Source organism: Bos indicus, chromosome 8 (assembly GCF_029378745.1).
Source record: "Bos indicus isolate NIAB-ARS_2022 breed Sahiwal x Tharparkar chromosome 8, NIAB-ARS_B.indTharparkar_mat_pri_1.0, whole genome shotgun sequence".
NCBI classification, from domain to species: Eukaryota; Metazoa; Chordata; class Mammalia; order Artiodactyla; family Bovidae; genus Bos; species Bos indicus.
The window spans coordinates 101780653-101793349 of record NC_091767.1 but is presented as its reverse complement, the minus strand read 5'-3'; the positions used below and the strand labels follow the sequence as shown (position 1 = coordinate 101793349).

The 12697-nt window shown below is 39.0% G+C and overlaps 1 protein-coding gene across 4 annotated transcripts in view; it reads right to left on the bottom strand.

Annotated features, from left to right (window-relative positions):
• Positions 1 to 12697, bottom strand: part of KIAA1958 (KIAA1958 ortholog) — a 141066-nt gene that overhangs the window by 68063 nt on the left and 60306 nt on the right. The window lies entirely within an intron of this gene.

Sequence of the window (12697 nt, the reverse complement as noted above, 5' to 3'; positions counted from 1 at the left end):
CTCAGGATATATAAGACAAGGTTTTGTTTTTTTAAAACTAGGAATGTTTTGAGAGAGGAAGAGTTAAAATGCCTGTCTCCCATTTAGAGGGCAGGCAGAGTAAGAATCATGTTTTTGTCTTGTTCATTACTTGTCCATTGAGTAACTGCAGTACCCAACCTGGACTTGGCACTTGGTAGGCTTCCAATAGATATTTGCTGAATAAATGGTCATAGCATGTTTCAGAATTCTTAATGGCTGTTTCATCCTATATACAGAGAACCTTGAATATATTATAAGTATTTGGGGTCCTGAAGATCTTTCAGTGTTACTTAAATCAGTGTTGTGCCTTGGACAGAGAAGTCATCAAGTCTAATTCCCAAATCATCTACCTGTCTCCTGCTCTCCAATGCCTTTGTTGTTGCCTCATTTGAGCATTTATTGCCATTTCCCATCTGAATTATTGCAATTTTTACCCTGTAAAACAGTCCTCAGTCCCAGTCCCTACTTCCCCATTGCTCTCAGGGTGATCTTCTAAGATCACACAGAGGAACTGTGCTCCTCTGCTCTCCCTTTAAGTTTGTGACTTCACGTGCAGTCTTCCACAGGTGGCTGCAGTCCATCTTTCCAGCAGCAGCTCTCCTGGCCTCTTTGAAATTCACTCGCACCACGCTCAGACCTTTGCCTCCCTGCGTGCTCACGCGCCCATGTCTTTGCTCATGTCGCTCCATCACCCTGAAATACCCTTCCTTGGGTCCCAAAGGCTGAGACAACTGCGTTTCATGTGTTCCACAGCATTTTATATACCTCTTAGATATGGTCTTGTTGGTCTGTCTGCCTCCTTCTCTACGCAACGGTATTCTGGGGTCAGGGAATCTGCCATTCATCTTTGTATTTTCACTAGTCCTGTCACAGAGCAGATCTTGCAATAAATGTTTAATAAACTGAAGTGCAAGCAACTTGTCCAGGGGTTTAGTAGAAAAAGAGACTGTGATACATGTTTCCTGCTTCTGGTTAAGTGACTCCTTCTATTAAACCCTAGGTTTTCCTAAAAATGATTCTCAGAAAAAATAATCGCTTTATGATATACTCTAGCAGCCCAAACTCTGGAAAAGTGATAGGCATGACCTAAAAATGAAAGAAAGGGGAGGAGAAACAATTTGGTGTGGGCTATTCCTACACCAAGACAGCCAGAGATAAGAGACCAGGGACCAGAGTACCAACCCTTTCTCTCTTAGATAAAAAGTAGGAAACTACACTTGCGGAACTCCAAGCAAATCATCTAGTACTTCACTTCCAGTCAGTAAACTAAAGGAAACAATCCCTTCTTCACAGAACTCAAGTAGTGTTGATCCTGGAAATGAAAGTGCTATATATATAGATGATACAGGACATTTTGCTTTTGTGGTTTTTATTCATTCCAATAGAAGAACTCAAAAAAATAATGCACCCATCATATCATAATCATAAGGAGGAAAGCCATAGTGAAATCTGTGAGACTAATTCTCTAATTCTTTGTCTATAAACAAGTATACTGGGAGACAATGTTAGTAAAATTTGCTTCTTACCAAAAAACCTTCTATATTCAGTAATAACAATAATGTCATAATGCCTTTATCTCATAAATATTCCACAATCAACTTGATGCTTCATGAGCTATATTATAAAAGTACTCACATTTAAAAACATACAAAAAAGCATACTAAATTACGCTTACCAATGAACCAGAGGGCTTTATATGGATTAATTTAACCCTTATATCAACCCTAGAGAATAGATCCACTATTTTCTTCATTTTACAGATGATAAAGCTAAGAGACAAAGAGGTTAAATGACCTGCCAAAGTCACCCAGAAAATAAGTAACGGAGCTGGGACTTGAACCTAGGCAGTTGTGTGCCCAGATTTTCATAATGAAGCACTGTGCTTCTGTTACCTGTATATAACATGAACTCGTGTTTCTGCCAGATTTAATACATGTTAATAATGTAATATGTTCCATAGTTTTAAAAGAAAACATCATAGATACAGTTCAAGTTTCCGTGTACTCAATGTCATCCCTCCTCTCTCCCAAAGGCACACATCGTGTACTGGTATGTCTCCTTCCAGCCTACATTTCGTAACTACACGTGGTATGTGAGAACGTAACATACAACACACAGTGAGGTTTATTCACTTTAAAGTTTGGTACTCTATCTATTATTCTGCAACTCCATTTCAAAGATATATCTATACTAATTAATGCAGATCTGGCTGATGTCTATATTCCACTGAAAAATATATCACAATTTATCTTCTGACAGACACTAAGGTTGTTAACCGATTTTTCTTCCTTGTTATCACAAAGAAAGTTGCAATGTACACCCCTGTACTTTTCTCCTTTTCCATGTTAGGAAGTTCTCTAGGACAGGTGCCTAGAAACTGGACTCCAAGGTTGTATGATATGCACACACTTAACTTTATAAGATACTATAAATTGCTCTTCCAAGTGGATGTGCCAAGTTATATTGCTGCCAGCATTTCTCCATAGTTTAAGCAACATTTGGAGTAAAGTTAATAATTTTTGCCTTTCTGATGGTATCATATTGCTGTTTTAATTTGCGTTCCCTTGATTACCAGTGAGGTTGAGCATTTTTCATATGTTTATTAACTATATGGGTTTCCTCTTATTAGAAGTGCCTCTTCACTTCCCTTGCTCATTTCCCTACTGGATTATTTGACCTTTTCCCTACTGATCTGTGGCAGTTCTTCACATATTCTGTAAATGAATATTCTTGGTTATGTGCATTAAAATCGCACAGATTATTGCTTGTCTTTTAACTTTACAATATCCCTTGTCCCAGTTAAAATTTTAATAGGTGTCAGCATTTTCAATATTTTCCTTTATGGTCTGTGCTTTTTTTGCATGTCTCATTTAAAAAACTGTTCCCAACACCAAGGCCACTTAGCAAGATTTCCTTAAAGCTGTTTCAAGTTTTATATTTTCATATTTAGATCTTTATATGAGACTTACTATCATGCCTGATGTGAGGTAAGGATCTAACTTTATCTTGTTCTACATGAGAGACCAACTGTGCAATGCCATCCACTGTCTGGTGGATCCTCTCCCACTGATCCATGACACCTCTCTTTCACATACGGTTCCCACACACGTGTAGGTGTCTTTCTGGGTTCTCTACTCTGTTCCATCGCTCTATTTGTCTATCTTTTTGGTCAGACTATTCCACTTTAATTATTACAGCTTTATAATAAGTTATATATAAGTTATCATAAGTTATAAACTATATTATATAAGGTATAATGGGTTTTCATTACTGCCTTGGTAAAACTTTCTTTGTAAATACCTAAATACTCTGAAAAGACATGACAATATAATCAATTCTTTTTTAGAACAGAGGGTGTATGTACTTAATCACATTATCTCCTCCCTATCCCCTTCCCCAAGTGTAGAAAACAAGCCTAAAAACTAACTTAAAACCACAACTTTTGTCTTGTCTAAGAACTACAAAAAAGGAAGGAAAGAAGGAAGGAGGAAAGTGCCCCTCAGCCAGAGGCTGGAGACCACCATCCCCAGTTCCTTAAACTCATTCTGATCACAGGTGTTCTGCTACACATGATAAAACCTAAGACAACTCCCACCACCACCACCACCACTCTGAGAACTGCCCTTTGATCGGCTGGGGAGAAGGGAATCTGACACTTAGGTAGCGGACAGGAGACCCTGTGACACTCAGGCAGGAGAGTTAAGAGGTGGTTATCTTCATGTACAGAAACAACTGAGACCTGTGACACTCGGCTGAAGGGTAGAAGGTAGCCTCCAAAAGGCTATGGGAAGGGGTGCTTCCCATAGATAGAAATATTAAGATAGAAATGTTAAGATAGAAATATCTTAACAGGTTCATAGTGTCAGTAACACTTTTAAGGATATGCAGTTTCATCAAGGTTTCGACCTGCTCTTTCTTCCTTTGGACAAGAAGTCCGTATCATAATGGGAGAGAGGGACCTGATTTCCTCCTTGTGCAATTAGGTGAGTGAAGAATTGAATGGAATAAAGTCATTGTTTTTAGATAATGTTGCAAATACCAAGCAGTGAGTCCTGGAAACTCCTAGGAGCAGGTATTTAACTTCCCCCTGGATACATTCTCAACATTGACTACCTATCAACACATGACTGCATGGGTACTGTGCACAACGCGTTGGGATTGAAGAGAAGAGTGCTTGGTAGCTCCAATAAGCCGCCCTGAGCATTACAAGAGAAGAAGCATGAATAAACTCGGTAAGCATCTAGTCCACTTACCTTCTTTTAAGAGGTCTACGACAAGCTGTGGAAAATTTTTAAAGAGATGAGAATACCAGATCATTTTACCTGCCTCCTGAGAAACCTGTAAGAAGGTCAAGAAGCAAGAGTTAGAATGGGACATGGAACTACAGACTGGTTCAAAATTGGGAAAGGAGTACATCAAAGCTGTATATTGTCACCTTGCTTTTTTAAAATACGTGAAATGCCAGGCTGAATGAATGATGAATCATGAGCTGGAATCTAGACTGCTGGGGAAAATATCAACAACCTCAGATATGCAGATAATACCACTCTAATGGCAGAAAGTCAAGAGGAACTAAAGAGCCTCTTGATGAAGGTGAAAGAGGAGAGTGAAAAAGCTGACTTAAAACTCAACATTCAAAAAACTAAGATCATCACTTCATAGCAAATAGATGGGAAAAAAATGGCAACAGTGGCAGATTTTATTTTTTTTGGACTCCAAAATCCTGGGGATGGTGACTGCAGCCATGAAATTAAAAGATGCTTGCTCCTTGGAAAGAAAGCTATGACAAACATAGACAGCATATACTGAAGGACAGGGAAGCCTGGAATGCTTCAGTCCATGGGGTTGCAATGAGTCAGACATGACTTACCAACTAAACAACAACAAGAGGCCTAATGAAACAAAGCTCACTCTCCCTTATTAGATCTTACCAAACTTTCTGTATTTTTGCTACTCACTACCGAAGGCAATTCAAGGGTAAAATTATCCAGAGGTTCTATTTCTCCAGCTTCTTTGTTTAAAACAATGAAAGCCCAGTCTAGCTAGTTTAGGCAGAAAAAGAATTTAATAAAGGCCACATAATTTTCGAGAACACCAAGAAACCAGATATGGAAGTGGTCAAGCCACTGATTTGCCCTGGTGGAGACAAACCAGCCACCAAACTCCAGCTTAGGCCTCGGATGGTGGAATCCTGTTCCTGCTGCCTCTAGAAATTGGAATGTATTTTCCAAAACAGATTCCTGTAGGGACCTCTTTACTTATTTATTTTTGGCCATGCTGTGCAGCATGTGGGGTTTTAGTTCCCCTAACAGGGCTCGAACCCATACCCCCTGCATTGTAAGCATTGAGTCTTAACCACTGGACGGCCAGGGAAGTTTTAGGTACTTCTAGTTAGAGTCTACAGTGAGTGCATTTGAATGGCAAAGCCTCAGGTCACAAGATTGTGCCCTCACTGAAATATCAACTTGGAAAAGAGAGTTTCTGGCCTCTCCAATGGGGTAGTGCGTATACACAAAGGAGGGAATTCTCTCAAACAGGAAGAGTGTTCAAAGTCACTGTGCAGTCAGAAGGAGTAACAATGTGCCATCTAACGTGGAACCTGCATTTCCTACATCCCTGCTTCTCATGTTTCAGTGTGCATACAAATTACCTAGAGATCATGATTAAAATGCAAATTCTGATCCTGTGGGTTTGGGGTGGAACCCGAGAATCTGCATTTCTAGTAAGAACCCAGGTGATACTGGTTCATGGACCATTTTAGTAGATGAATGAATGTTAATGCACAAAATCAGAATCTACTTGACTATTCAAGAGTATTGAGCACAATCTAATAATAGCAACAATGATAATGAAAAGAATAATGATGGAGACTACTGTTCATTGAATGTTTATCATATGTCATATACTCTCTTTAGTGCTTCACCTATACTTTGCATTTGGTCCTCAAACAATCCTGTGAGACAGACAATTGTTATTACTTTTCAAATGAAGAAACTGAGTCTCACAGAAATGAACTGAGTTAAGGTCACAAGGCCAGTAGGAGACAGGGCTGGGAATCTACCGAGGCACGTCTGATCCCAAACTCTGAGTGGCCAAGCTCTACTAGCTCAGTGCTCACACTCCCTGCCATATCAATCCTCAGATAAGCACCCCTTTATAACAAGGAGGAACTGATGGTATAAACTAAGCCTGACTTTTAATTCTGCTTCTCTTAGCTTTCAGAATTTGTGTTGCACGTCCTCCTGCAGGAAGGTGCCGGAAAGACTGTGCCTAAGAAAGCAAATTTAGTATTGGTGCATCTGATAAGAAGAGTCATATATTTCTTGTGGAATAAGGAACTTATAAAATTATGTCTGCATGTATATGTGTGTATACATATGCATACATATACACATAAGCATATATTTACTTACACATATTTTTATCCCTTAGATTAGAACATTGTTCTAGTACATCCAGCATTTGAATGATATATATATAACTCCTCTATCTGCCTCACAAAGAAAACTAAATGATCAAAAAACCAAAAAACAACAACAAAAACTAACCCTATATAAATAATAGTAGGTAGAGAAGGGAAAGGCTACCCACTCCAGTATTCTGGCCTGGAGAATTCCATGGACTGTATAGTCCATGGGGTTGCATAGAGTCAGACATGACTAAGCGACTTCCAAAAAAAAAAAAAGCAGTAGGTATCTCTGGTATGCTGTCTCTTTTAAGATTAGAATCCAGAATGGCCCTGGAAGAACACTGCCATCTGACTCCCACAGTCAGTGGTGTGGTCTTCGTAGAACTGGTCTCGGTATCCTTTCCAGGGCAGGAGTTTGACACATCACTGGAAACAAACTAAATGTTCACTGACAGATGAATGGATAAAGCAAATGTGGTACATGTATACTGTGCAATACTCAGTTCAGTTCAGTCACTCACTCGTGTCCGACTCTTTGCAACTCCATGGACTGCAGCATGCCAGGCTTCCCTGTCCATCACTAACTCCCAGAGCCTATTCAAACTCATGTCCATTTCGTTGGTGATGCCATCCAACCATCTTATAATCTGTCATCCCCTTCTCCTCCCACCTTTAATCTTTCCCAGCATCAGGGTCTTTTCCCATGAATCAGCTCTTCACAGCAGGTGGCCAAAATACTGGAGTTTCACCTTCAGCATCAGTCCCTCCAATGACTATTCAGAACTGATTTCCTTTAGGATGGACTGGTTGGATCGCCTTGCAGTTCGAGGGACTCTCAAGAGTCTTCTCCAACACCACAGTTCAAAAGCATCAATTCTTCGGTGCTCAGCTTTCGTTATAGTCCAACTCTCACATCCATACAAGACTACTGGAAAAACCATAGCTTTGACTAGATGGACCTTTGTCAGCAAAACAATGTTTCTGATTTTTAATATGCTATCTAGGTTGGTCATAACTTTTCTTTCAAGGAGCAAGCATCTTTTAATTTCATGGCTGCAGTCACCATCTGCAATGATTTTGGAGTCCAAAAAAATAAAGTCTCTCAGTTTCCACTGTTTCCCCATCTATTTGCCATGAAGTGATGGGACCAGATGCCATGATCTTTGTTTTCTAACTGCTGAGTTTTAAATCAACTTTTCCACTCTCCTCTTTCACTTTCATCAAGAGGCTCTTTAGTTCCTCTTCACTTTCTGCCATAAGGGTGGTGTCATCTGCATATCTGAGGTTATTGATATTTCTCCCAGCAATCTTGATTCCACCTTGTGCTTCATCCAGCTCAGCATTTTGCATGATGTACTCTGCATGTAAGTTAAATAAGCAGGGTGACAATATTCAGTCCTGATATACTCCTTTCCCCATTTGGAACCAGTCTAAATGTCTGGTTTCCGTGTCTAGTTCTATCTGTTGCTTCCTGACCTGCATACAGATTTCTCAAGAGGCAGGTCAGGTGGTCTGGTATTCCCATCTCCTTCAGAATTTTCCACAGTTTGTTGTGATCCACACAGTCAAAGGCTTTTGCGTAGTCAATAAAGCAAAAGCAGATTTTTTCTGGAACTCTCTTGCTTTTTCAATGATCCAACGGATATCGGCAATTTGATCTCTGGTTCCTCTGCCTTTTCTAAATCCAGCTTGAACATCTGGAAGTTCACGGTTCACATACTGTTGAAGCCTGGCTTGGAGAATTTTGAGCATTACTTTGCTAGTGTGTGAGATGAATACAATTGTGTGGTAGTTTGAACATTCTTTGGCATTGCCTTTCTTAGGGATTGGAATGAAAACTGACCTTTTCCAGTCCTGTGGCCACTGCTGAGTTTTCCAGATTTGCTGTACTACTCAGTCATAAAAAAGAATGAGATAATGCTGTTTGCAGCCTGGTGGCTCAGATGGTAAAGAATCTGCCTGCAATGCAGGAGACCAAGGTTCAGTCCCTGGGTTAGGAAGATCCCCTGTAGAAAACCCACTCCAGTACTCTGGCTTAGGAAATCCCATGAACAGAGGACCCTGGCAGGCTACAGTCCAGAGTCACAAAGAGTTGAACACAACTATCACACACACACAGATGCAACTAGCGATGACCATGCTAACTGAAGTCAGAAGGATATACCACATGATATCACTTGCACGTGGAATCTAAATATGGCACACACGAACCTCCCTACAAAACAGAAACAGACTCACGGACACAGAGAGCAGACTTGCGGTTGCCAAGGGGATGGGGCAAGGAAGAGGGACAGACTGGGAGACGGGTCGGTAGGGCTTCCCTGGTGGCTCAGATGGTAAAGAATCAGCCTGCAATGCAGGAGACCTGGGTTCGATCCCTGGGTTGGGAGGATCCCCTGGAGGAGGGCATGGCAACCCACTCCAGTATTCTTGCCTGGAGAATTCCATGGACAGAGGAGCCTGGAAGGCTACAGTCCATGGGGTTGCAAAGAGTCAGACTTTACTGAGCGACTCAGCATACAAACAGAGGAAACGATTACATTTAGAATGGATAAATAACTAGGTCCTACTGTGTAGCACAGAGAACTATATTCAATATCCTGTGATAAAAGATGATGGAAAAGAATATAAGAAAAGAAAGTATGTATGTGTATAACTGAATCACTTTGCTGTATAGCAGAGGTTGGCACAATACTGTAAATCAGCTATACTTCAATAAAAAATGGGAGAGTTCCTGCACAAAATCATAAAGGAAGCTGTGTGTGTATATATATATTTAATACACACATAAAAACTCAACTTATAATACAATAAAAAATTTAAATTTGTGACAAATGCTCCAAATTTACATAAAAATCTCAAAAATTAATAGAATCCAAACCACTTGGAGATAGACAATAATTCTTCTAACAATGGATATCCTCTTTACGCATGACTGCTAAGATTTGAGTTGAGCTTTCTAACAGAGCTAACATGAAAATTGGTAATTTTATCCACACCTTGTTAACATTTTATAACTCTGTGAGTTTAGTTCTGAATAGAAAAGAAATAAGAATGGCTTTCCAATAGGGGGAGGGGGCATGCTGTAGCCTATGGGATCTTAGTTCCATGACCATGGACTGAACCAAGGGCCGTGGTGGTGAAAGCACGGAGTCCTAACCACCGGCCCACCAGGCACTCCCAGGAAACAGAATTTAAATGGTATCAGTAAAACTAAACAAAATGCACAGTTTCTTCTTGTTTCTGGCTAACTCAATAGTCATTTGTCAAATTATTTATTTTAAAAATATTATTCAAAGATACACAGTATTTCTACAATGATCTGATAAATACTTGAGCGTATATAACATCCATTTTAAAAGTGCCCGATGTCGCTTTCAGCTAGTTCTTCTAGAGCCTCTCCTTGCTTCGTCCTAAGCACGCTTTACACAGTAAGTGCTTATCGTCCATCTGCACATATTCACCCACATACATTTGGATGTGCTGGATTCTGAATTTCTTTTTAAAAAAATCTATGTTTCAAATAAATTTATTCCATTACTATCAGGGCTTCCCTCATGGCTCAGATGGTAAAAAATCCGCCTGCAATACGGGAAGACCTGGGTTCGATCTCTGGATTGGGAAGATCTCCTGGAGAAGGGAATGGCTACCCACTTCAGTATTCTGGCCTGGAGAATTCCATGGACAGAGGAGCCTGGCAGGCTACGTTCCATGGGGTCGCAAAGAGTTGGACATGACTGAGCGACTTTCACTTCACTTCATTTTATTACAAATAGGCAAAAAACACAAATACTGATAAATAAATAAAACTTTTAAGAGCACAGAACATAGTTTGGGCTCCACAAAACAAAGGTAAATTGTAAGTTAACTTTATATCTCTCTCATTAAAGAAAAGTGTCAATCAGATTTTCATCTGTCTCATTGATGCTTCCAGTTCAGAAAGTGTTTCTCTAAAGCCAATAATTTCCTAACAATATAACATCTTTCATGGAACAATGGATCAAAATATCAGGATCACTCCTTAGGAGATTCCTGTTACAGTTAGTTCAAGCTTTAATTTCTAATTTACTATACACGTACAGTGGACTAATATCCACTAGGCAGATGCAAGGAAATCTTGCAACTTGCTTTTTGCATGGTTAAATTATCAGGATATACACCACAAACGGCAGTTTTACTGAGCTGTTTTGTTTTAATGGACCACTTTGTAAGATACATTTCTGAATTCTATCCTCAAACATCAAGTAGCATGTAGAAACTGTTGTCAGGCTGTCTCCTATTTCACACAAAAAAAGGGGAAGGGGACAAGTAAACTAGATTCACAACTATTTAAGTGAAAAGGTACTACTTATATCCTACAGATATCAAGAATCAGATTTCTTAGAAAAAACTTTCACCAGCCTAATAAAGACAATGTTGTGTCTTATGATGTGAAGATTAAGTCAAAGACCATTTTGTGATTAAGTGATTGAAGTAAAACAAGAAAGGAAGGACAAAGGAAAGACAGCCCAAGGAATGGGAAAAAATATTTACAAAATGTATATTTAATAAAAGGCTTAAAGCCAGAATTCACAGAGAACCCTTACAACTCACCAATAAAATGGCAACATAACTAGAAAATGGGCAAAGGATCTGAATGAATTTTTCTCAAAAGAAGATATACAAATTAAAACCACAGCAAGACACCACTTCACACACCCAGCAGGATAATTTTTTCTTTTTAATGGAAAACAAGTGCTGGTGAGCATATGGAGAAGTAGGAATCATTTAAAATTGTCGGTGAGACTGTAAAATGGTGAAGATGCTCTGGAACACAGTGTGGCAGCTCCTCAATAAGTTAAACGGAGCTACCATATGACCAGAGACTCCACTTCTAGACAGCTGCCCAACAGAAATGAAAATGTCAGTTCAGTTCAGTCGCTCAGTCGTGTCCATAGGTCCACACAGAAACATGTACATAAAAAAAAAAAAAAAAAGAAACATGTACATAGATGACATTAGCAGCAATATTTACCACAGCCAAAGACTGGAAACCACTTAAGTGTCCCTCAGTTGATAAAGGAAAAACAAAATGTGGTCTATCCATACAATGAAATATTATTTGATAATGAAATGGAAAATAATGCTCGTAGACACGACCACATAGATTAACCTTAAAAAAAGTATGCTAAGTAGTACAAGAAGGCTGTCACGAAAGGCCATAAAATAAGAATCCATTTACATGAAATGTGCACAACAGGCAGATCTATAGAGACAGAAGTAGATTAGCAGTTGACAGGGGCTGTGACAAGGGGAAAAAATGACTGCTAATGGGTATGGGGTTTCTTTCTGGGATGATGAAAATATTCCAAAATTAGACAGTTGCGACAGTTACACAACTCTGTGAGTACACCAGAAAACACCAAATTGTAAAACTTTAAAAGAGTTATTTTAAGATACATGAATTTTATCTCAATAAAGCTGTTCTTTTGAAAAGAAAGATGAATAAACTGAAAACCATAATTCTGAATCAGATATGAGTATTTTCATTGTATATCTTATTATTAATATCAAGATTATATTTGGAAATCACAAATTGAAGATTTCCTTTTGGAATCTTAAGGCTGACACTAAAATGGGGAAAGCACGTTTGCAAAGCAATGTCATTTCAGGAAGTTAGAGGGTAAAGCATAGGTATCTCGGCTTCCAGAAGCTTTTCCTAAAATACACGACTTTATGAGAAGAACTAATACGAAACCAAAATGTGCCACGAACATCTGCTTTCTACATTGTACTCTGCATGTCTGTTCATCCCTTCCATGTTTCCGCTTCTGGCCTATCAGATTTGAATCATGAACCCAAAAGCATGACACTCAAACCCCTTCTATATAACAACAGCTCAGATTAAATAAATACTGAATGCTAGAATTACAGAATGTTTAGAATGTTAGAATTACAGACAGGGGCCTCATGTAACTATTTTCTTCTCCTCTCAATCCAGTCTAGGTAGATCCATGTATTTCAGAAATGCAAGTTATCTGATTATTATATATTTTGAGAAAAAAGATAAACTACTTCCAGATACATTTGGGTGTTTTGTTTTGTTTTTATTTTTAAAAACCTGTCTTAAATTGCCACACCACTAAAATGAATAAAGTGCTAAATTGGTTCCTATAAATAATAGTGGCAAAAAAATTATTAGGTTTATTTTCGTTATATGCCTAACCCAACATCATTTTGGCTTCAAAACTGTAACCAAATACCTTGATACTGATAGGAGAGCAAAGC